Source organism: Zingiber officinale, chromosome 5A (genome assembly GCF_018446385.1).
Source record: "Zingiber officinale cultivar Zhangliang chromosome 5A, Zo_v1.1, whole genome shotgun sequence".
In the NCBI taxonomy this organism is placed as follows: Eukaryota; Viridiplantae; Streptophyta; class Magnoliopsida; order Zingiberales; family Zingiberaceae; genus Zingiber; species Zingiber officinale.
Genome location: NC_055994.1, coordinates 57,737,365 through 57,761,102, shown reverse-complemented (window position 1 = coordinate 57,761,102; position 23,738 = coordinate 57,737,365). Strand labels below are relative to the sequence as shown.

Below are 23,738 nucleotides of genomic sequence, written 5' to 3'. Positions count from 1 at the left end.
TCTATCTCTATAGATCTGTATGCCTAGAATGCGGGATGCTTTACCTATGTCCTTCATTGAGAAACAAGTCCCTAGCCAAGTCTTGACAGACTGTAGCAAAGGGATGTCTTTTCCAATGAGTAGTATGTCATCCACATACAATATAAGGAAGACAACTGTGCTCCCAACAACCTTCTTGTAGACACAAGATTCATCTTCATTCTTGATGAAACTAAACTGTTTGATTGCATCATTGAATCGAAGATTTCAACTCCGAGAAGCTTGCTTTAGTCCATAAATGGACCTATGCAGCTTGTATACTCTGCCAGTATGCTGTGGATCTACAAAACCCTCAGGTTGTGTCATGTACACATCCTCGAGCAGGTTTCCATTCAGAAACGAGATTTTGACATCCATCTGCCAGATCTCATAATCGTGGTACGCTGCAATAGCAAGCATGATCCGAATAGTACGCAGCGGAAAATAATAGTGAAAACAATGCTAACATACCAAGTTTTACTTGGTTCGGAGCCTTCATCGACTCCTACTCCAAGGTCCGCACGTAAGAGTGCTTTCATTGGGTAATCTACTAATAGTTTATAAAAGAGTTACACAATAAGTATAAGAACTATAAAATAAAGTTACTGACAACAAGGAAAATAAAAATTGAGTGGTAGATTGTCAAAGAAGCTTCACATAGTCGCAAGAGCGCCTTTGGAGCAGCGCGCAAGTGCAAAGATAAGTTGTGTATTTTACTCCTAGTGGAAGGCTGCTTATATAGGCAGTTTCAGACGCCAGGATCCCTTTCGGGCACCTAGAGCATGATGTCACCCATCCAATCAACGTGCTTCACGCTGGTGATAAGATTGATTTTGGGCATTCTGGGCGCTCGGATCACTTCCGGGCGCCCGGACTACTCCGAGCGCCCGGATCCCTTTCGAGCGCCCAGACCAACTTTTCCATTAGCCTTTATTTCCTGCAAAATGAAGTTACTCCGAGACAATAAAACTTATATTACCCTGCAAAATAAGTGTTAGTACAATTATAGTCAAGAGTAGTAATTAGATTCTGTCTCCTCGAGACCAGAATCTAGTCAAGATCTCAACTTATATTTCCCAAATGGATCTAAGTTGGATCAACGCCTACTGTTCCCTTAAACGGAGAACGCGTCCTCACTAAGTCACTCTCTTCCAATGACTTACCTTAACTTACTACTTTACCAGACATCTGGTCAGCCCGTCGACCTATCTAGACTTCATGCCAGGTATCCAATCGGCCCGTTGATCAAGTTGGACTTCGTGCCAAATATCCGGTCAGCCCGTCGACCTATCTGGACTTTGTATCAACTATCCAGTCAACCCGTTAACCTAGCTAGAATTCTGGCCAGATATCCGGTCAGCCCGTCGACCTATCTAGACTTTGTACCAACTATCCAGTCAGCCCGTCAACCTAGCTAGATTTCTTGTAGGATATCCAATCAGCCCGTCGATCTATCTGAACTTCTGCTGCACACTTAGTTAAATCGTTAGATCACATTAAACCTAAATTAACTTACTTTATCATTTATCAAAACCTGAGTTAAATCATTAGTAGAACCTACACCAACAGGGACCTTTCTCCCCACACGTGAAGCACACAATGCGCATTCTCCTCCTTTCGGCTTCTTCATTCCTACGACCCATATTAGCATCTAAAACAACTTGAGTAGGATTTACCTTCTTTTTATCCATTAGACATCTACTCTTATAGTGTCCCTTATCATTTTAACTGATGTAAATGATGTGGTCCTATGACTTGACTTCAGTGGATATGCATGCAAGGTTGACTTTCAAGACTTCCTCTTCACTTATCTTGGATTCTTCTTTAACCCTTGAAGATATGGGCGATACTTCCTCATCTTCCTTATCCTCAGAAGTTGAACACATGTCAACTTTCACTTGCTCCTTCTCCACTTGAGCCACTACGTCCCTTTCCTCAGACTTTTCTTCTTCGTGTGTAGGCTTAGTTTCTTCACCTAGAACCATCTTTACTTTGCTCCACAAATCATGGGTATTCTCGTACTCACCTACATGAATCATCGCGTCATTAGGTAAAATATCAATTAAAATTGATATTACCTTTTTATATTCCTTTGATCGTGAGCTTTGCTCCTCAATCCAATAATGTGATCAGAGTCTCTTCCCTTTCTTATTCTTGTCTCTAGGAACTTTAAACGGCTCCCTGACAACCATCATGGTATCCTAATCCATCTCGAAGAAAGCCTCCATTTTCACCACCTAAAAGGTGATATCCCATAGATTTCCCCCTCTATACTTTGTAGGAACAATCAAGTTGACCATCCTTAACATTCTCGGCGGTTAGTCTGACAGAGAACAATCTTGTAAAATACCGTAACAAAATAATAATAGCATAATAAGGTTTAATAGACGAATAACCTTATGAAATTTTTAGGAATTTTATAAAAAAATTTCAAAGCTCGTATAACATGTTTAAGGGTATGAAATGGTTAGGCTTAGAGGAGGCCGGTTTGGAATACCCAATTAAGATGGGAGTTGATTGGACATATTAATATAAGGTTTATTTAAATAAACTGATTACTGAAATCTAAACTATCGAACTCTTTGCCGATCTACTCCTCCCCTTTCCTCTTCGCGCTGCCGCCGACCACTCTTTTCCCCACCTGATCGTCGTCGATGCAGTCCTCCTCAGCCGGCGATGTCCTCGCAACCTCGAAGCTGTAGCGTCGCCTTCTTCTTCTCACCCGATGCTGAACCCCTCCTTCTACCTCTCGCTCCGATCCCTTCTCTCTTCTCTGCCTCTTCATCGTTGGCAATCATCGACCGTGGGATGTCGGTTGTCATGTGACCTTCCTCACCGTGGGTTCATTCTGGATGTCATCTCTTCTCTCCGATCGATCCACAGATGATCGATCCACTGCCGCCTTTCTTCTAGATCCGATCTCTCCGAGGGTATGACTCGATTGCCACCAATCACCACCGATCACCCTAGATCGCCTTTGCACGGCTTGGCTCTCGGCCAAGAGGGGAAAACCAACCCCTAGCTTGGATCTCTCTTCGCCGCACTTGCGAGTTGTGCCTCCAACCACCAAAACACCTGATCCCAGCCATTCCCTGGCTTGATGAGGATTTTTTTGGCAACAAGAAGATCCTTAGCTGTAGTGATCCCCGTGGCATGGAGGATTGTTACTCGAGTTCACAACTGGATAGGGCCACCAATTCTGGTAGTGGGACCGATGTGCCCGCTAGAGGGGGGGTGAATAGTGTCTCACCCAAATCGATGGCTTCCTACGTATTCGTTAGTTGCACAGCGGAATAATACGAAACTAAATATGAAAATGAAAGCTAAAGACAAAGAAAAGAAATGCAAACCAATGCACGTCAATGTAACGTGGTTCGGAGATAACTTGCTCCTACTCCACCGCTGTCCGTAAGGTGGACGATCCCGATCTTTCGGTGGATTAGCCCCCGGCAAACTCCGGCTACTCAAGCAACTCCTTGTGGGTGGAGAAACCTCACCACAACACCAACCAAGAACACTTGGACACAAGAGAACCTTGAGCACGTTTGGTGACTACTAATTAGGCTTTAACCAAGTCTAATTTCGTCACCTTGGCCGGCCATCCCAAGCTCCTTCTTATAGAGCTTGGAGAAAATCAGTAAGCTGATTTGCCCGTTACCAGTCGACTGGTCCTTCCACCAGTCGACTGGTGCCAACCCAACGGCTCTCTCAACGGCACTCTACAGTGCATCAGTCGACTGCTACAATCATCAGTCGACTGCTACAGTACTACTACAGTAACGCTACAGTACTGCTACAGTAAACCCTAATTTTAGGATTTTACCTCGAGTACATTCACTCAGCACTCGTTCTCGCCCGACCAACCTAGACCTAGCCTTCTAGCCTCCTCCATCAGCCTCACGTCCCTCGGATATCTCCCCATCCTTCACGTCTTGCCTTCTGGAGCTTCCTTCGACCTTGTCCATATTGTCGGGTCTTCCTTTGCCAAGAGGCTCCTCACCTCCGGGGCTTCATCCATTGCCAAGTCACACTTGGACTTACATTGCCAAGACTACATGCTTGGACTTACACTGCCAAGACTCATCCTGACTCATCCTTGGACTTTCCTTCTTTGCCAAGATCACACTTGGACTTTCCTTGTTGTACTTGTATCCTGCACACTCACAATGCATATCAAATACAACAATAAACCTAACTTAAACCTTTGCCCAAACATCAAAACTTAGGGCACCTAGATTGCTCCAACAATCTCCCCCTTTTTGATGTTTGGCAACCTGTTTAAGTTAGGGAAACATAAATGCAATACATATGCAAATCAACTCATGCATAAATAATGGAACCTAAATCCCTAGGCTCCCCCATCACCTAAGCTCCCCCTTGAGCTAGGATTTCCCGCAAAGGTAAACTTCTCCCCCTTTGCCTAAACAATCGCTCCCCCTTTACCTAAGCTCCCCCTCGAGTTAGGATTTCTTGCAAAGGTGTATAGGTTTCCCACTTAAACCTAGACTTCTCCCCCTTTGCCATACATCAAAAAGAGCTCCAACAATATCCCAATTGTTAAAAACATGTCATCCAAATTGACCCTAAACTCATGTAGTTATCCCCCATGGATCTCATACATTTAAACGAGTTGACACGGTCAAAAACAACATTGAAAAACACTTTTAGGTTGGTATCAGTCGACTGAACTAGGTACCAGTCGACTGCCCCCTTCGACGGAACCTTACAGAAGCGTTCTGTGGTCGAAATCTACTATTACCAGTCGACTGATATCGGCACCAGTCGACTGGTATCGACAAAATGAGCTTACAGAAACATTCTATGCTCAAAAACACTGTTACCAGTCGACTGATATCTGCACCAGTCGACTGGCACCCTATTTCTACAAAAATCAACCTTTTCAGGCCAACTTCAGAAATGCACCAGAAATTCCCTAGACCTCCAAAAATCTCCAAATTTTGTGGAGAGGTCTATTGTACTCTTGTCTACTTGGGAAAAATATATATAAAAATATATTTTTCACAGATCCCAAGATTGACATAAAATTCAAAACTAGCTAAATAATTCAATTGAACATTGACCTAAAGTCCTAGTTTTGGCTTCCTCTTGATATATCTGCCCATACTAAATCACAATACTTCCCTAGCATGGGTTTATATGGCATTTATACATCAAAAACTAATTTTTATGCAATATGACCTCCAATGTCATATTTTCATGCATAAAACACACCCCAATTGTGCCAACCCACTAGGTTAGAGACTTAAGTCTATCTCCTAACCACTTGGCACATTTGATAACCCATCTATCATGGGTCCCAAAAGCTCTTCCTATCCTTAGGAATCTTAACCTTAGTCACCTCCCTTGGTGACTCATCCACTATGGCTAGGCCACTTCGATACACCTCGGGTGACACTTGGCCTACTAAACTCACCTTCTTAACCTTAGACACTTTGTCTTTGATTAATTTCTTCTTGTCCTTAATCTTGGACACCTCATCCTTGCTATAATTATATGCTACCCTATCATATTCCTTCTTATTGGCCTTGGATGACTCTCCCTTATCCTTGGTAACACCTCTCATACCAATGTCGTGTGCTACCTTAACACTTGACCTCCTTTTGGTCTTGGAAAAGATTTTTATGTTTTCAAAGAGTAACTCCCCCTAAAAACATGGTCAAAGTTCTATCATTGCACCAACAATGACTTGGGGTTCCTAAATAATTAGGAAAATCAAAACTCGAAGTTTTGAGGTTCAAAATTCAATAATGAAACTAAACCTCAACCGAAACTTCACTTTTGTTTTTCTTAACCAATCCATACTTGTTTTCATCATGAAAATTCATGTAGACATTATTTAGGGTATAATTTATCAAGGAAAAATAGTTTTCTATGAAAATAGTTCCTATTTTCAAAGATTGACATAAATTTAAAAACTCTTGAAAACTTCAATGTTTTCTCCTAGTTTGTGTCTAACTTTCCAATGATGATTACTATCAAAAGATAGTCTTCACCAAGGTTTTTCAAAAGTATTTTGAAATCTTTTTCAAAACCAATATCCAACCACGTTCTTTGGGCTCAATGCACATGACTTGTACATTAGCTTTCCCAATGATTGGAAGACACATAACTATGTGTTTTGATGAACCTAAAACTCAACAAGATGCACTAGATCAACATCTTGAGTTTAGTTCACCATATTAACATCTCACTAGTATCTAACGTGTATTAAAACACATACAAGTCACCTTATAGTTCTTTGTGAGATGTATATTTGGTCTTGCCCTAAATTAAGGGATCATGCATCTCTATCTAGGCATTGTAAAAATCATGATCATCCATCTAGGATGTCACTTGATATGATCCCTCTTGTTGGGACACTTCCATACATAATAAATGTCTTTTGTCCTTAATTATAAGGAAATTGGCATACTGCATGATGATTAATGGCATACATCAAAATAAGCAATTTTCAAAAGCGAAGCATGCTATAGCTACATGATGTATGTATGACATGACATGATATTTTTATATTTTTCATAATAAAATGAATGCAAAACATGATGTCATGACATATAATATGCAATCAATCATGGTATTTTAGCATAAATAAAATATATCTAGATCATCTATCTAAGTATCCTTAAACCTTAGCTAAAACCTTAAAATTAAGCCTAGATTGCTTATCTCTTGAAAGAATGCCAAAACCCAACTTGGCATTTCTTTTATCCATTTTCTATTTGTGCCAATTGAAATTAAGAATTCAATCCTCAAATATTTGTTTGGCACATATTACTCCCTTTAAGGATCAAACATTTAGATTGAGACTTAATTTTGCTCTTAATCCTTTAAGAACATGCTAAGATCTCAACTAGCCATTTCTAATCCTTTTCAAGTGTGCCAATTTACATGTATTTCAATTCCTTAAGATTTGACATACTTTGTTCTTCCAAATAGTGATTACTTTGGATTAAGGTTAAAAGTCTCCCTTAACCCATCAAAAGGAGACCAAGATCTCAACTTGTATTCCTTGTATTTCATATCTGTGTTAATTTAATTTAAACTCAAATCCTCAAATTTTGACACAATTTACTCTTCTTAAAGAGTACACTTAGTAATCCTTTTCATTTTCAAAGGTTAACAATAACCTTGAAAATAATTTCAAGTGTCAACTTTTATCAAAGTTGGGTTAACTACCATTCCAATTGGAGTTGACACTCTCTAAACCCGTCTAGGGTGTAGAGACTATGCTCCTAGGAACCCAAAACCTATTGGTGCTCCTTGGATGCTCTAGGTACTCACTAGGGATGACTTCCCTAGATACCTTCCTAAGGACCTTTCTAGGTTTTTTAGAAGCCTTGGTCACTTCTACTAGGTCACTTCTAGAAATAACTTCTCTTGTAACCTTCTTTGTGACTTTGTTAGACTTCTTAGAAGTCTTAGTCACATTGGTCATGCCAAAAGTACTTTTAGGGATTCCTTCCCTAGTATCTTTGACTTGACCTCTAAACATAAGGTTGGTCCCATAACTATATGGAACCCTATGAAAGGAAGTCATATCCTTCTTGGCTTTAGGTTTGTATCCAAAACCTCTATAGCCATTGGATGGCTCTTGTCTAGCTTTTCCAAGGTTGTGCTCACTTTGCCCCTTAAGCAAGTTTTCCATTCTTACTAAGGTTCTCTCTAAGTTATCAAGTCTTGACCTTAAGACTTGGTTTCCCCTTACTAAATCCATAGATTTGGATTTTTGTTGATTCCTATGAGCATTGCTAGCCTTAGGCTTATATCTAAAGTCCTTAGAATTATTGCCTAAGTAGTTATCTACCTTCCTAACCTTAGGTATGGTAGATCTAGCATGAGGAGGTATATATTTGTCCTTAGGTTTATCATGCATTCTATTTTCATGATAAATAGCATTATAACGATTTAAATTTGAACTAGCATTCAAATTAGGGTTTAACTCCCTTACCCTTGAAGCTCTCTTCTTCTCCCACTTCTTCAAGTGCGCCAATTTCTTGAGCTCTCCTCTCCTTGGGCACTTTGTGTGGTAGTGACCCCACTCACTACATGTAAAGCACCTAATGTGCTTCTTCTCCTTCTTCTTCTTCTTCCTACAACTCACATTATTTTCTAAATTAACTTTAGTGAGTTTAGAGTTTACCTCCTTTACCTTCTTGAGCGAAGGACACCTACTCTTGTAGTGCCCCATCTTACCACACTCAAAACATTTGATGTGGTCCTTTGTGCTCTTCTTGGTAGTTGAGGTAGAGGGTTGAGCTTCCAAGATCTCCTCTTCCTCGGATTTCTCTTCTTCCTCTTCACTTGAAGATGTGGACTCTTCCCCTTCTTCATCTCTTGAGGATGTGGAAGATCTCTCCTCTTCCACCTCTTCCTTCTCTTTCTCTTCCTCCTCTTCCTTTTCCTCCTCGAATGTTGACCTCTTGTCAACATCGGATTGGTCCTTCTCTTCTTGGACCAATGAGCCATTCTCCTTGGGCTTTTCCACTCCTTGGATTTTTATAGGGTCTTCATGATAGGCAATGATCTTTTTCCAAAGATCATTTGCATTTGTGGTTTCACCTACACTCAACAAAATATTAGAAGGTAGTAAATTATGTAAAATTCTCGTTACCTCCTTTTCCGCCTCCGATTTCTCTCGTTGCTCTTCGGTCCAATGCCGAGGTCGGAGGTGTTTACCTTTCTTGTTCGTAGGAGCTTCAAATGGGTCACTCAAGACAACCCATTGGTTCCAATCCATTTGGAACTATGTCTCCAATCGCTTCCTCCAATAATTGAAGTCTTCTTTGTCGTACGGAGGTGGAATTCAGATATCTCATCCGAGCGGTCCTTCGGACTCCATCTTCTTCTTCCTCTAGCTTCTTGCTCTCTTGGCGGTTAGTCCGTAGAAGAGCGACCTCGCTCTGATACCACTTGTTGGGACCGATGTGCCCGCTAGAGGGGGGGTGAATAGCGTCTCACCCAAATCGATGGCTTCCTACGTATTCGTTCGTTGCACAGCGGAATAATATGAAACTAAATATGAATATGAAAGCTAAAGACAAAGAAAAGAAATGCAAACCAATGCACGTCAATGTAACGTGGTTCGGAGATAACTTGCTCCTACTCCACCGTTGTCCGTAAGGTGGACGATCCCGATCCTTCGGTGGATTAGCCCCCGGTAAACTCTGGCTACTCAAGCAACTCTTTGTGGGTGGAGAAACCTCACCACAACACCAACCAAGAACACTTGGACACAAGAGAACCTTGAGCACGTTTGGTGACTACTAATTAGGCTTTAACCAAGTCTAATTTCGTCACCTTGGCCGGTCATCCCAAGCTCCTTCTTATAGAGCTTGGAGCAAATCAGTAAGCTGATTTGCCCGTTACCAGTCGACTGGTCCTCGCACCAGTCGACTGGTGCCAACCTAACCACTCTCTATAGTGCACCAATCGACTGCTACAATCATCAGTCGACTGCTACAGTACTGCTACAGTAACGATACAGTATTGCTACAGTAAACCCTAATTTTAGGATTTTACCTCGAGTACATTCACTCAGCACTCGTTCTCACCCGACCAACCTAGACCTAGCCTTCTAGCCTCCTCCATCAGCCTCGCGTCCCTCGGATATCTCCCCATCCTTCACGTCTTGCCTTCTGGAGCTTCCTTCGACCTTGTCCATATTGTCGGGTCTTCCTTTGCCAAGAGGCTCCTCACCTCCGGGGCTTCATCCATTGCCAAGTCACACTTGGACTTACATTGCCAAGACTACATGCTTGGACAGAGGTCATCAGCTCCTGTCCCCCACAGCATAATGCAGATTTCCATCTGAGAGGATCCTGTGGATTTGGATCTAGGGTAAGACACATTTGGTATTAGATTTACAAAGGTTTGATTTCATTTCTGGTTTTTGGGATATTGTGTGTACCTACTTGACAGATTCATGTAGCTTTGACCATCAATTTTGACAGCGGTTTCTCCAGTTGCGGATCACCAGCTGAGACTTTAGATTTGGGTAAGTTGTGCTCAGTATTATGTTAAGTATGGATTGATTACATTCGGTATTGGATTAGACTAGGAATCAATTGAGATATTGGATGATTAGTTTAAGTTTATTATGATTGTTAGATTGGGAGTTTCCCTAATTAGGTTGGGAATTTTATTTAGCTATTTGATTTATATGAAATTAGCTAAATAAAATATAGTGTTGTGAGATCTTGATTGGATTTCTTTAGAAGCGGGCATTCTGACGTGGGGGTTCTTTCAGAGATGAATTATATAAAGGTAGGTACCTTTGACTTATCTCTTTTTGATATTGTCATTCTGATATGCGTCATAAGTTATAGCTAATATAATGGTTATGTTTATATTTGCTTGGTATGCCACTACTTGATACCCGTAGTATGCCCATATTATTATCTGTTATGTATTTATGTTTATGCCTCTTGATTCTTGCCATTACCGGGTATAGACCTAGCTACTAGATATATCTGACATGTGTACCCAGATTTATTACTTGGCATGTATACCTAGATCCTTATTATGGACTCGATTTTCCTTTTGGTACATATTATATGGAGGTTAATATTTTCAGGAGTTACATGCTTTAGTGTCATGCACAATTTTGCATGATTGCATGCTGAGCGATTGTCGGCTCCTTTATAGTTAAGCACATCGCCAGTTACATGATCTACACACACAACCACTCATGGGTTAGTGGTATATCAGGCAGGGTGTGTGCAGTTTGTTCTATCAGGGCTCCGCTGGTCCGCTCATGGGTAGTGTGACTACAGCATGGTAGCGGATAGGGATCCCTCTTCTTGACTATGACACAAGGAGATGAGAGCTTAGGCACCCCCACTATGTTTGGGATAGGAGGATAGGCATACTCTGACAGCATCCTGTCCACTCGGTCACTCAGGGGTAGTGATGGCAGAGTGCACAGTTGTCATAGCCCAACCTAGACCTGACCACGGTTCAGAACCGACAGTTCGATAGTTCGGAACCGCCGGTTCGACGGTTCCAGGCAGGTTGCCCCTTAACCTTAACCGCCCAAGACTGTTACAGCTCACGGTTCGGAACTGCCGGTTCACAGTTCGGTTCACGGTTCATCACGGTTTGCCACAGTTCAAGATTATTATGTAAAAAAAATTAAAAATTAAACATTACAAATTACAAATTACAAATTACAAATTACAAATTAAAATTTATTAGAAAAAAGGACTTGCACTTATTTAAGTTGTCTACGTATCCCCTTAGGGGAATCAAAGCCCACGTAGTTCTTTTACATTTTTATTCTTTTACATTTTCACTCACTTCGATTTCCCATTCCTATCATATTCGAACGTTCCTTCAGTATCAAAATCTTCAACTTCGTCATGTGAAAGTTGCATTCCTTGGATTCTTTTCTCCACTCTGGTCCAATCGTCCAGTAATGCTTGGGCTTCCAATGAGATGGGAGACAAAGTTGATCGTCGTTCATCTAATATGTTGCCGTCAGCACTGAACGTCTGCTCCACAACAACAGTTGATACTGGACAAGTTAAAATTTCTTTGGAGATCATGGAGAGGACGGAAAAACTTTGAGCCTTCTGTGACCACCACTTTAAGATATCGAAATTTTCGCTATCTGCTTCATTAAAATCAAAAGAAGTCGTAAAATAATTCTCAAGTTCCTGTGTGGAACTTGAGGATCCTCGTGGACGTTTTGTCCGTTCTTTTATAAAAGTTGTGCTTTTGTAAGTTTTAAATTACTACTAGTAGTTTGTTGTATTTCAGAAATATTAATTTGTGTTTCATATTTTACATAATATTGATTATAAATATCATATAAATAAATTCTAATATTATATATAATATTAACTGGATTAGGAGAAGAAGAATCTTTAATTGGAATTAAAGCGTAAATATAAAGTTAACATTTCTTGTGAAACTTTTAATTTAAATCTAGGATCTAAAGCAAATGCAATTAAATAAATTCAGGAATAAAATAAAAATATTTTTCTCATTTAGTTTTCATAGCTAAGATGCAAGGAGATAAAGATTCATTATTAATATGTTCATTTAAAACTAATACTATATTAGAAAAATTTTCTAAAACTAATTGAGCAGTGGGATAATAAACACCGGAAAGTTGTTTGGTTGCATCATTAAATACTTTTAAAATTTCACAAATACTACTACAAATATTCCATTGTTGTGAAAATAAAAATATATATTAGTATTAGAATTTTGTGCAAAAAAATGAACAAAATAATTCTTTATATTCAAATGAATCTTCTGATAATTGGTATGTTGAATTCCAACGTGTTGGTACTGATGGATCGAAAGCGCTAGAGGAGGGGTGAATAGCGCTCGTGGCTATTTTATCGATTTACGAAAATCATTCGAGTAACTAAAGTAACGCAACGGAAATGAAAAGTAAAGTAAATACAAAGACACAATTGATTTACTTTGTTCGGAGCCTATTTCGACTCCTACTCGAAGGCCCGCGGTCCTTGACCGCTTTTGGTGGGCAACAACTATATAGCGCAAATCTTTACAAGTGAATAAGTAAAAGTAAGTGCAGTAAAGAAACTATACCAACGAAAAGGGAAATAGAAAACTTAGGAGTGATTTGTTGGAGTAGCAGAGCGTTGTTGAGGCGTTTAGCAGCAGGACATGGAAGAGCAGAGTTTTCTGTTCGAAGTTGATAATCTGAGCTGCACCTCGAGGCCTCTTTTTATAGCTCTGCAAGGTCTGATCCAGATCCCCAAGTCTCGGGATCAGATTTGACCCGAAGCGGATCGAGTCGACTGATCAGATGATCTCCACTGCATCTGATCTGTCCATCCGTCGCTTCGCTTCGATCTGGTCAAACTTTATCGCTGCGTTCGGTCGACCGATCAGTCTCCTCTGACCCGCACACCTCGGCTTGATCCAGTCGACACCTATCCCAGGTTCGGTCGACCGATCCCGAGGTCCGGTCGACCGATCCCTGGTCGAACCCGGTCCAGCTTCTGGAGATCTGATCTGATATCTTGGAGGTTCGGTCGACCGATCCCAAGGTTCGGTCGACCGATCCTGGTCAGTTCTGACCCTGCATAAATCTGTTAGTTTCCTGCAAAACAGAGTTAGAACACAAAAAGATAACACGATAAATAAAATTGTCAATCATCGGACTGACCGGGTCTGACTTCAAGTTTTCGACCGGAAACCCTAGGTCGACCCGACGCCTACTGTTCCCTCTACGGGGAACGCGTCCTCACCTACTCCACTTAGGAGATTTTACCTTTTGCCAGTGCGATCCTCTAGATCGACTGAACTTTTGCTCAGCGTCCGATGCTTCCGGTCTTCATGCTGGATGGCCAGTCCTCGACCCATCCAGTCTTCTACCCGGTTCGCGACACCAGGATTTTAACCTAGGGTTACCACCCTAGGATTTTTGCCCGAAGCGCCGACCCGCCAAGACTTCCCGCATAGGGTTACCACCCCGTATGACCTAGGGTTGCTGCCCCCTAGGGTTTTTCTTTTGCCTAACTGCAGCTAGGACTTTTCTCCACCTAGGGTTACCACCCCCTAGGACCTAGGGTTACCACCCCCTAGGACCTAGGGTTACCACCCCCTAGGGTTTTCACCTTGCCTAACCGCAGCTAGGACTTTCCTGAAACACTCAGTCAAACACATTAGATAACAATCAAACTTAACTTTGAATCCCTTTGCCATTATCAAAATTAAGGTTCGATCGTCGGATGCTTCCCGCACCAACAATCTCCCCCTTTTTTATTATGGCAACCGAAATTCAAAGTTAAGTAAAAATGCAATAACCGTAAATGAAATCTAAGCACATTGAAGCTCCCCCTTAATGGAAGCTCCCCCTTAAGCTGATTTCTTTTAGTTTTGAATTCCCTTATCTTTCTTTATCTTTGAATTTCCTTATACTCTCCCCCTTTGCCATATATCAAAACAAAGAGGGAGGAAAAAAATGAGTACTGAAGTAAACACTTACCTTTTAATTAAAGTCTAAGTGTTTCTTGTAAAATATTTAACAAAATTTCTTCTAAATTCTAAGTAAAAGAAATGATTTAATTTATTTTGAAATAATTTTCAACGTATTTTTCAAATGATTTTCGAAATAAATTTTCAAAGAATTTTTCAAAGTAATTTTGAAATTAATTTTGAAAGGATTTTTCAAAGTAATTTTGAAATTAATTTTCAAAAGATTTTTGAAAATAATTTTGAAATAATTTTGAAAGGATTTTTCAAAGTAATTTTGAAAGGATTTTGAAAATAATTTTGAAATTAATTTTGAAAGGATTTTTCAAAGTAATTTTGAAAGGATTTTGAAAATAATTTTGAAATTAATTTCAAAGGATTTTTCAAAGTAATTTTGAAAAGATTTTGAAAATAATTTTGAAATTAATTTTCAAAGGATTTTTCGAAGTAATTTTGAAATTATTTTTCAATGGATTTTAAAATAATTTTTTATATAATTTTTAAAATAATTTTGAAATTAATTTTGACAGGATTTTGAAAATAATTTTGAAATTAATTTTGAAAGGATTTTTCAAAAATAATTTTTAAAGTAATTTTGAAATTAATTTTTCAAAGATTTTTAAAATAATTTTAAAATAATTTTTAAAGTAATTTTGAAATTAATTCTTCAAAGATTTTTAAAAAGATTTTCAAATAATTTTTAAAGTAATTTTGAAATTAATTCTTCAAAGATTTTTAAAAAGATTTTCAAATAATTTTTAAAGTAATTTTGAAATTAATTTTTCAAAGATTTTTAAAATGATTAAGTCGTTTTATTTGATTAAATTGCATTTGTTTAAGATAAAACCTAACTCGTTTTTTAAACGAATTAATTAACTTAAATCAAATGAATAAATTGAATTTATTTAAGACTAAGTTTAACCTAGATCCATCTCACCCGATTCTAAGTTATCAATCAGGTAATCTTACGTATTTTTGTGAGATGGTTATCTTTGATTTAAATAGTTTCTAAGGATTAATTTACATTTGAGTTAAAAATAGGTTTTCCAATTAGTCAATTAAATAAGTATTTCAAAGATTAATTCCCAGATCAGGGCGAGGCTCTAGGTCTTCTTGGTTATGCGATCATCCACCCCTTCCTAGACAGAATCGCGCAAAGAAATATATATTTAATTTTCTTTTTGAAACTCCTAGATTTAACTAGCAAGTGTAACTTATGTCTGGATCCTTAACCTATCCTAGTCTAAGCATGTATATTGCAAGGAAAATAAGTAAACAAGCATTTTATCTATTTATTAAGATAGTTTTTCTATTTGCTCCCCCTAGATCATAGCCTCGATATGGTCTATCAAGGAAATGGATCTGATCCTTGGGGACCCAATAGTGACCAAGTCCAACTTGATTAACCAAGTTTGACTTGGGGACCCATGCTTGAATTATGTTTCTATTATTTCTATTTACTAATGACAAGTATGATTTAAACTTTGTTTTGGTCTTAAATCCAAGTCCGGATTTGTTGTAAACGGCTCGCTGTTTTCCAAGAATCAGATCCAAATTCTTGGAACCCATAGTGAACCGTTCCAACGTGTCCTTGAGTTCCTTAATTTGAGTTTTCAAATTGGAATTTTCTTCCTCAAGTTGTTGGACTTGAGTTAAACTTCCAATTTGAACTGACTCAGTTAAAGAACTCGAGTCAGTCGCTCCCTTAAGGGCTGTTACCTCCTTTTGGAGCAACTTAACCGGACGTTAGATTTAGCCAACTTTTTAAGCAAGTACGGAATTAAATTCTTAGCGTCATCTAAGTTAATACTAGACATTAAAGCACTTACAGTGGGGTTTGGTCCTTCAGGAATGGATACGGATCCGTGGCTTCGTTCGGACTCAGTTTCCGACTCGCTCTCGGTTTCGGACTCGAATTCTGACTCGGTTTCGTCAATATTTACTTGTACTAGCAACGCGAGGAAGCTTGTCGGTTCTTCTACGTCGGAATCGGATTCATCTGATGATTCGGACAAGGTCGCCTTTAATACCTTCCTACTTTTCTTCTTGTTTGGACAGTCTGGCTTGTAGTGCCCCTTTTGGTTACAGCCATAACAGGTGACTTCGGACTTGTCCTTCGTATTTGTTTAATTCGCCTTTTTCGACTTGCATATTCTCCGTACAAGCTTTATCAGTTCGAAAACAACTTCGTCATCGTCCTCTGCATCTAATTCATCTTTGGACTTGGGCTTAGTTTTATGCTTTGATATTGGTTCATGCATTCTGCTGGTACCTGCAACCAAAGCAACACCTTTCTCGACCCGAAAAGAGTTCATCTAACTTAATAGTAGATAAATCCTTAGAAACCATGTAGGCATCTACCATGGATGCCCACAAGGTGTTCCTTGGAAAGGCGTTTAAAGAATACCTTATGATGTCCCGGTTATCTACCTTCTGTCCAATTGCATGAAGACCGTTGAGCAGATCTTGAATCCGGGCATGGAGTTGGTCAGCTGTCTCACCTTCCTGCAGTTTGATGTTAAATAATTTATTGAAAATTAAGTCTCTTTTACTTACTTTGGTGTCGGACGTCCCTTCATGAAGTTCGATGAGTTTCTCCCACAACTCCTTGGCACTGTTGAAGGGGCCGACACGGTTGAGTTCTTCTTTTGATAGGCCACACTGGAGGGTGCAGGTCGCCTTGGCATTGGCTTCCACCTTCTTAATCAGAGATGCGTCCCAGTCCTCGTAAGGTAGTGGTTTGCCGGCGCTATCAGTTGGTAGTTGGAATTCGATTTTGACAATCATCCAGACTTCGAAATGAGTCTGGAGATATGCCTCCATCCGACCCTTCCAGTACCCGAAGTCGTCTCCGGTGAATAGCGGGGGACGGGCTGTACTGTAGCCTTCTTGAAGGGCCATTTTAAATCAACTAAAAAAAATAAACAACAAAAAAGTTCCAGGACTTGGTCCTGGCTTAGTAGTGCGGTATAAAAAATATAGTAAATGAACTCGGGTGGTGTTGCAGCAACCTCGAGCAGAAAACCGATTCGAGAAAAGAATTAGAATATAGCTATAAAGTCAAATTCTAATTGACTCCGAAAAATCTGAAAATACCACGAAAAATTTGTTTTGAATGGTGGTTGCACCGATTCAAAACGACCCCGCTCTGATACCAATTGATGGATCGAAAGCGCTAGAGGGGGGGTGAATAGCGCTCGTGGCTATTTTATCGATTTACGGAAATCGTTCCAGTAACTAAAGTAACGTAGCGGAAATGAAAAGTAAAGTAAATACAAAGACACAATTGATTTACTTCGTTCGGAGCCTATTTCGACTCCTACTCGAAGGCCCGCGGTCCTTGACCGCTTTCGGTGGGCAACAACTATATAGCGCAAATCTTTACAAGTGAATAAGTACAAGTAAGTGCAGTAAAGAAACTATACCAACGAAAAGGGAAATAGAAAACTTAGGAGTGATTCGTTGGAGTAGCAGAACGTTGTTGAGGTGTTTAGCAGTAGCACATGGAAGAGCAGAGTTTTCTGTTCGAAGTTGATAATCTGAGCTGCACCTCGAGGCCTCTTTTTATAGCTCTGCAAGGTCTGATCCAGATCCCCAAGTATCGGGATCAGATTTGACCCGAAGCGGATCGGTCGACCGATCCTCATGTTCGGTCGACCGATCAGATGAACTCCACTGCATCTTATCCGTCCATCCGTCGCTTCGCTTCGATCTGGTCAAACTTTATCCCTGCGTTCGGTCGACCGATCCCAAGGTTCGGTCGACCGATCAGTCTCCTCTGACCCACACACCTCGGCTTGATCCAGTCAACACCTATCCCAGGTTCGGTCGACCGATCCCGAGGTCTGGTCGACCGATCCCTGGTCGAACCCGGTCCAGCTTCTGGAGATCTGATCTGATATCTTGGAGGTTCGGTCAACCGATCCCAAGGTTCGGTCGACCGATCCCAAGGTTCGGTCGACCGATCCTGGTTAGTTCTAACCCTGCATAAAACTGTTAGTTTCCTGCAAAACAGAGTTAGAACACAAAAAGATAACACGATAAATAAAATTGTCAGTCATCGGACTGACCGGGTCTGACTTCAAGTGTCCGACCGAAAACCCTAGGTCGACCCGACGCCTAATGTTCCCTCTACGGGGAACGCGTCCTCACCTACTCCACTCAGGAGATTTTACCTTTTGCCAGTACGATCCTCCAGATCGACTGGACTTTTGCTTAGCGTCCGATGCTTCCGGTCTTCATGCTGGATGTCCGGTCCTCGACCCATCCAGTCTTCTACCCGGTTCGCGACACCAGGATTTTAACCTAGGGTTACCACCCCCTTGGATTTTTGCCCGAAGCGCCGACCCGCCAAGACTTCCCGCATAGGGTTACCACCCCCTATGACCTAGGGTTGCCGCCCCCTAGGGTTTTCCTTTTGCCTAATTGCAGCTAGGACTTTTCTCCTCCTAGGGTTACCACCCCCTAGGACCTAGGGTTACCACCCCCTAGGGTTTTCACCTTGCCTAACCGCAGCTAGAACTTTCCTGAAACACTCAGTCATACACATTAGATAGCAATCAAACTTAACTTTGAATCCCTTTGTCATTATCAAAACTAAGATTCGATTGTCGGATGCTTCCCGCACCAACAGGTACATCACGTGGAAACTTTTTATGTCTCATTCCATTAGTTTTACAAAACCTACCCCATTGTTTTATTATAGATGGATGAGATCATAAATAAGAAATTGTAATTCTAATTGGTTTAATGTAACTTTCTAAAATTTTTAAATCATCTTGAACACATAAATTTAAAACATGACATACACAACGAATATGAAAAAATAAACCGCCAATAATAGGTTGACAAACAAATTTTAGATCATCTATACAAGCGGTATTGGAACTTGTATTATCTAATGATATTGAAAATATTTTATGAGTTAAGTCATATTCTTCTAAAATTAAACATAATAATTATGCGATGTTATGAGCATTATGTGATTCATCAAAAACTTTATAAGCTAACAATCTTTTTTGGAGGTTCCAAGGGTTATCGATCCAATAGCAAGTCACACCTATATACGAATGTATTTGCCAATGATCTCTCCAAATATCGGAACATAAAGAAACTTTATTATCTAATTTACTAAATTCATCAATTAAATTCTTTTTTCCTTTTTTTACTAATTTTTTAATACGAGTAAGTGTAGTTCTAGGAACACATTTAGCACATGAATTAAGAGATTCGTTACAAAAATCTTCAAATGTGCATTTAGATCCAAAACTAAAAGAAAGATATTCTACGGAAACAAATTTAGCTAACGATTCTCTTAATTTATTATCCAAATATAAAAATAAATCGGAATCAGTACTACCGCTAGTTGAAGAAAATCATGATAATTGTGTTTGAGAACGATATCGAGTCCAAATTCCGTCGGGTGTTTTCATAATGGTGTCTTTTTCCATGCACCACTTTTTCTATTCATATTTTTTCCAATGACGCCCACCTATTCTATATCGACAAAGTCAAGTGAATCAGATGGAGAAAAGTGCATCCCTATGTGAAGCAAAGAAAGGGCATATCAATGTTGATAGAGACACTGCTAGAGGGAAGCAACGATGGTGCCAAGTATTGAGCCAGATCATTAATGGATTCTCCTTTAATTCGAAGGAGACTCTCTTTAACCTCTGCCAATACCTTCCTTGCCTTAGCCTTCATGAAAAAAGAAAAAGAAATAGAATTTGATGGAAATCGAGATTCAGAATTTAGGATTGACGATATACTCAGACTTATCCATAAAGGGTAAACATTGATTAAGGTTTGGGGTTAAGAGCAATTTAAGAGGTTAAAATCTGTTGATATAGTAGATAGATTTCATTGAATTAAGTGGAACTTAGTATATGCGTAATCTGTAATGAATGATTAAGTTACTCAAAAGGCCAAGCACCAAAAAGATGATCTTATTGGATGCATTAGGTATAACAAAGTGTCGGGTACTATTATATTATGTACTATTTTTTGAATAATCATATAATGTTTTTTATTGGATGCATTAGGTATAACACAAAGATGGTGATCTCATTGAATAATAATATAGTCTTTTTTTAGTCTTACCATGATATTTTAATGTCATATTAGATATGTAATATATTTATGTCATATTAGATTTGGATATTTTCGTACATATTAAATACGAGAATATTCCTTATTTGTTAGATTGTTGTATGGAAAATAAATGCGCAAATAATTTAATTTAATTTGATGGTTGCTTCATGTGACCATATGCGTGCTTACTATGGATGCACTCAAATTGATACTAACTATATGTTCTCATTGGTGAGAGAGACACTGGAGCATTGATAAACTATGAAATTATAGTCAGCCATTAAGTAGTTAGTGAAAGACAGCATGGTATCTACAACTTAAAGGAATTTGCATATTTAACTCTTCATGCAGGCATGTTGTGCTTCCCAATAGTCAGCTGTACAATATTATATTTATATTTGCCTTCATTCAATCGTATAAATTCACTCTAAGTTATGGGTTCAGTGGTTAACACCAATTGCACATACACAGTTATGTCTTCTCTTGGAGTAAGCTATGCATACCTGCATCAGCTGAGAAAGCAGTGCATGGAAAAGACGGAGAGGGATAAGTTTGAAGCTTGTGTGATGGCAGAGAAGGGCATCAATGAAAAAAATTGTACCAGCACGGCCTCTTCTTCAGTAGTAACTCAGGAAGGGAACAAGAAGGTATAGTAATTCGTGCAATAACGCAATGAATGAGCATACATGCCATATTCCCCCATGTTTTCTCTCCCCGTGTTCCATCACTTGCACCTTTTTGTAGGAAAAGTGGGAATATTACGCATCATCTTTTCCACCTACACGATGGCAAATCCACTGAATTTTTTTAGTAGCCCATTGATTTTGTTATGTTATTACTTATTGATAATATCTGACTATCAGTATAGGGAAAAGACTTAACATCTTTCCAATCTTTTGTTGTACTTTCATTATTTACTGACTCCCATTCCATCATTGACTTTTTAATGCATCAAGGAAAACAGCAAAGAAGTCAAGAAGCTGCACTTTGGGAAAAAGAAAATGAGTAAAGAGATGGACGCCGAGAAAGAGTCAAACGAGCACAAGAGAAAATTCTTTAAGGAATAAGGATTTGGAAAATGAAAATGCAAAAGATGTAGATGTTAAGTGATTTTTAAACTATATTGTCGTATGAATTCTTACAATTAGCACGAACTATAGCTAGTAGTGGCTTTCAGTCAATCTACTAAAATTTGGATTTGGCAAGCAACATTAGAGCCAACTTTATTTGAATTCTGAAGAATTTCGATATCAGTGTCTTAGAAACTCACACACAGAAAAGGCCATCCTCTCTCTATGTTGGTGCAGCACTCTATCGGCATTTTCCCTCCTCTCATTGGATATTATTATGTCTGTGCTATGATGAAACGTGAAGCTATATGGACAACGTAGATATATTAGCTGAGGTTTTATGCGACTTCCGTATGATCCGTGTATATTTTTTTCATTTAGGTTTCATGAAATTGAAGAAAAATAAAAGTAGCAGGCCAAGAATTAAAATAATCCTCTTCAGTTGTGCCAATTGTGCTTCTATCGCGGGGAGGATCAACTATAGGGATCTAGCGCGCTAAACACGCAGAAAGCGCAGCGGAAAAATTAATTAGATCCTCTCTCAGACATCCATGCAAAGGATAAAACTACATATATTAAGTTTTACATATGAAATATACCTTTGTTGCGTGCCCTTAGTAATCCCGACAACACTTTTTCTTTAGATATAGATCTCAGCGCGATCAAGTGTCCGTGCCTCTACAGTATCCACACGAACATGTTCCGTTCATCTCACGAACTCTCGATCAAGAGAAGAACCAACATTGTACTCATCCAAGGAATACCAAAGATCATTTGGCTTTTGGTCTTCCTTTGATTAATGATCCATTAAACTTTATTAATGGACATTAACCATCTTGTGTCTTTTTATCTTCTTTCATGAATTGATCTTAATCATCTTTCATGAAGAGACTTTTTCATCTTCTATATGATCAAATCATGTAAAAGACTTTTCCTCTTCCTCGGTGAATTCAAGTTCACCCAATGAGTCTCACTCATTGAAGCTTATCAATCCCAATTGACTCCATGAATCTTATTTGAATTAGATTCAATCCAATAATTAGTTCCAATTGAGTCTAACTCAATGAGTCTAATTCAGATTAAACGCCTCTTTGTTTTCCTCTTAATGAGTTGTATTATTATATTGGATTAACCATTAACCCAATAATCCAATAACCCAATAATCCAAATCATCTCATAATTAGCTCTTAGAGCTAATACTAACAATCTTCCACTAGCACTAAGTGTCAATCATTACAAAGATGACACCAACACTTTTGATTAACCCATTAATCTTAAGATTCTCATTATTTAGTCAAACTAAAATACTCATCTCCAAACTAACATGTTCTTTGGGTGTGACATAATAGGCTCTTGTAACGTTGGCAATGTATCCAATTCAACATTTTAGATACATAAGCATTGAGTGACATCTAGTAATGTATCATTGCTACCCAAGTGAAAAGAAAGTCAAGATCCGACCTAACCTGTCCGTGGATATTATCTTATATGACTCAATCATTCAATCCTTGATATCTATATTGATCAACGAGGCATAGACCATGTCATTCTCTTATCAATCTTTGTGTTTCTCGATCTCTTAGTAGACTCACTCAAACAAATGAGCTCAATATCTCATATTGACTCATTTGAGTATGGGCATACATTCTTTTGTCCTACTAATCAAATGGTCCACAGATATCGCTTCCATAATATGGAAGAGATAGATCTCATCTACATCATTCACACCCCTCCGTATAATTTATTGTATACCCAGTGATCGACTTTATAATCCACCTTGTTACAAGTGACGTTTACTGATACCAAAGTACACAACTCCTTATGTAGAAAACTATAGTGACTTTAGATCTAAGGACTATTCATACCAATAGTCATATGAGAATGTTTATGACACTCATATAACGATCCATGAAACATCTCATAGTTAGTCAATTTAGTACATATTCTCTAATATATACCTATGTATCAACCTGATATCTCATATCCATGACTTACGTGATTAAGTCATCCATTGACCTACATGCTAGTCTGAACATATTAATATTGTCCTTATATATTAATGCTTGACTAGGAATAGTTTAAAGTAGCGTTCTCTATAATATCTCACTATTAATTCATCCAAGTGATACCTGATATCTCATATCCATGACTTGCGAGATTAAGTCATCCGTTGACCTATATGCTAGTCTCAGCATATTAATATTGTTCTTTTATATTAATGCTTGACTAGGAATAGTTTAGAGTAGCGTTCTCTACAATATCTCACTATCAATTCATCCAATTGATATATTGTAGATTAGAACCTTCTACTCTAGGATATTATTATACTTATTCATTCGACATTGAATTGAAGTAATATAATAACCATAACCTTTGCCTTATAATGAAATGATACAATATGCCCTAAGTCAATCAACTCTTGATTGCCTCTTTAGGCTTACACTAACAATCTCCCTATGTCACTAGTGTTAATCACTTAAATATCTAATATCCATTGACCTAGTATGACCATCATGCTTCCTCGCCGCCAAAGCCTTGGTTAAAAGATCTGTAATGTTAGCATTGTTCGATTTTCTACATATCCTC

At 38.9% G+C, this 23,738-nt stretch overlaps 1 long non-coding RNA gene across 1 annotated transcript; it reads left to right on the top strand.

The window, feature by feature from the left end:
- Positions 1-20,528: 20,528 nt before the first annotated feature.
- LOC121982841 lies at positions 20,529-21,335 on the top strand. The gene is made up of 2 exons (XR_006112288.1): positions 20,529-20,729; positions 21,039-21,335. It is a non-coding gene; the product is annotated as an uncharacterized LOC121982841 (long non-coding RNA).
- Positions 21,336-23,738: the final 2,403 nt, after the last annotated feature.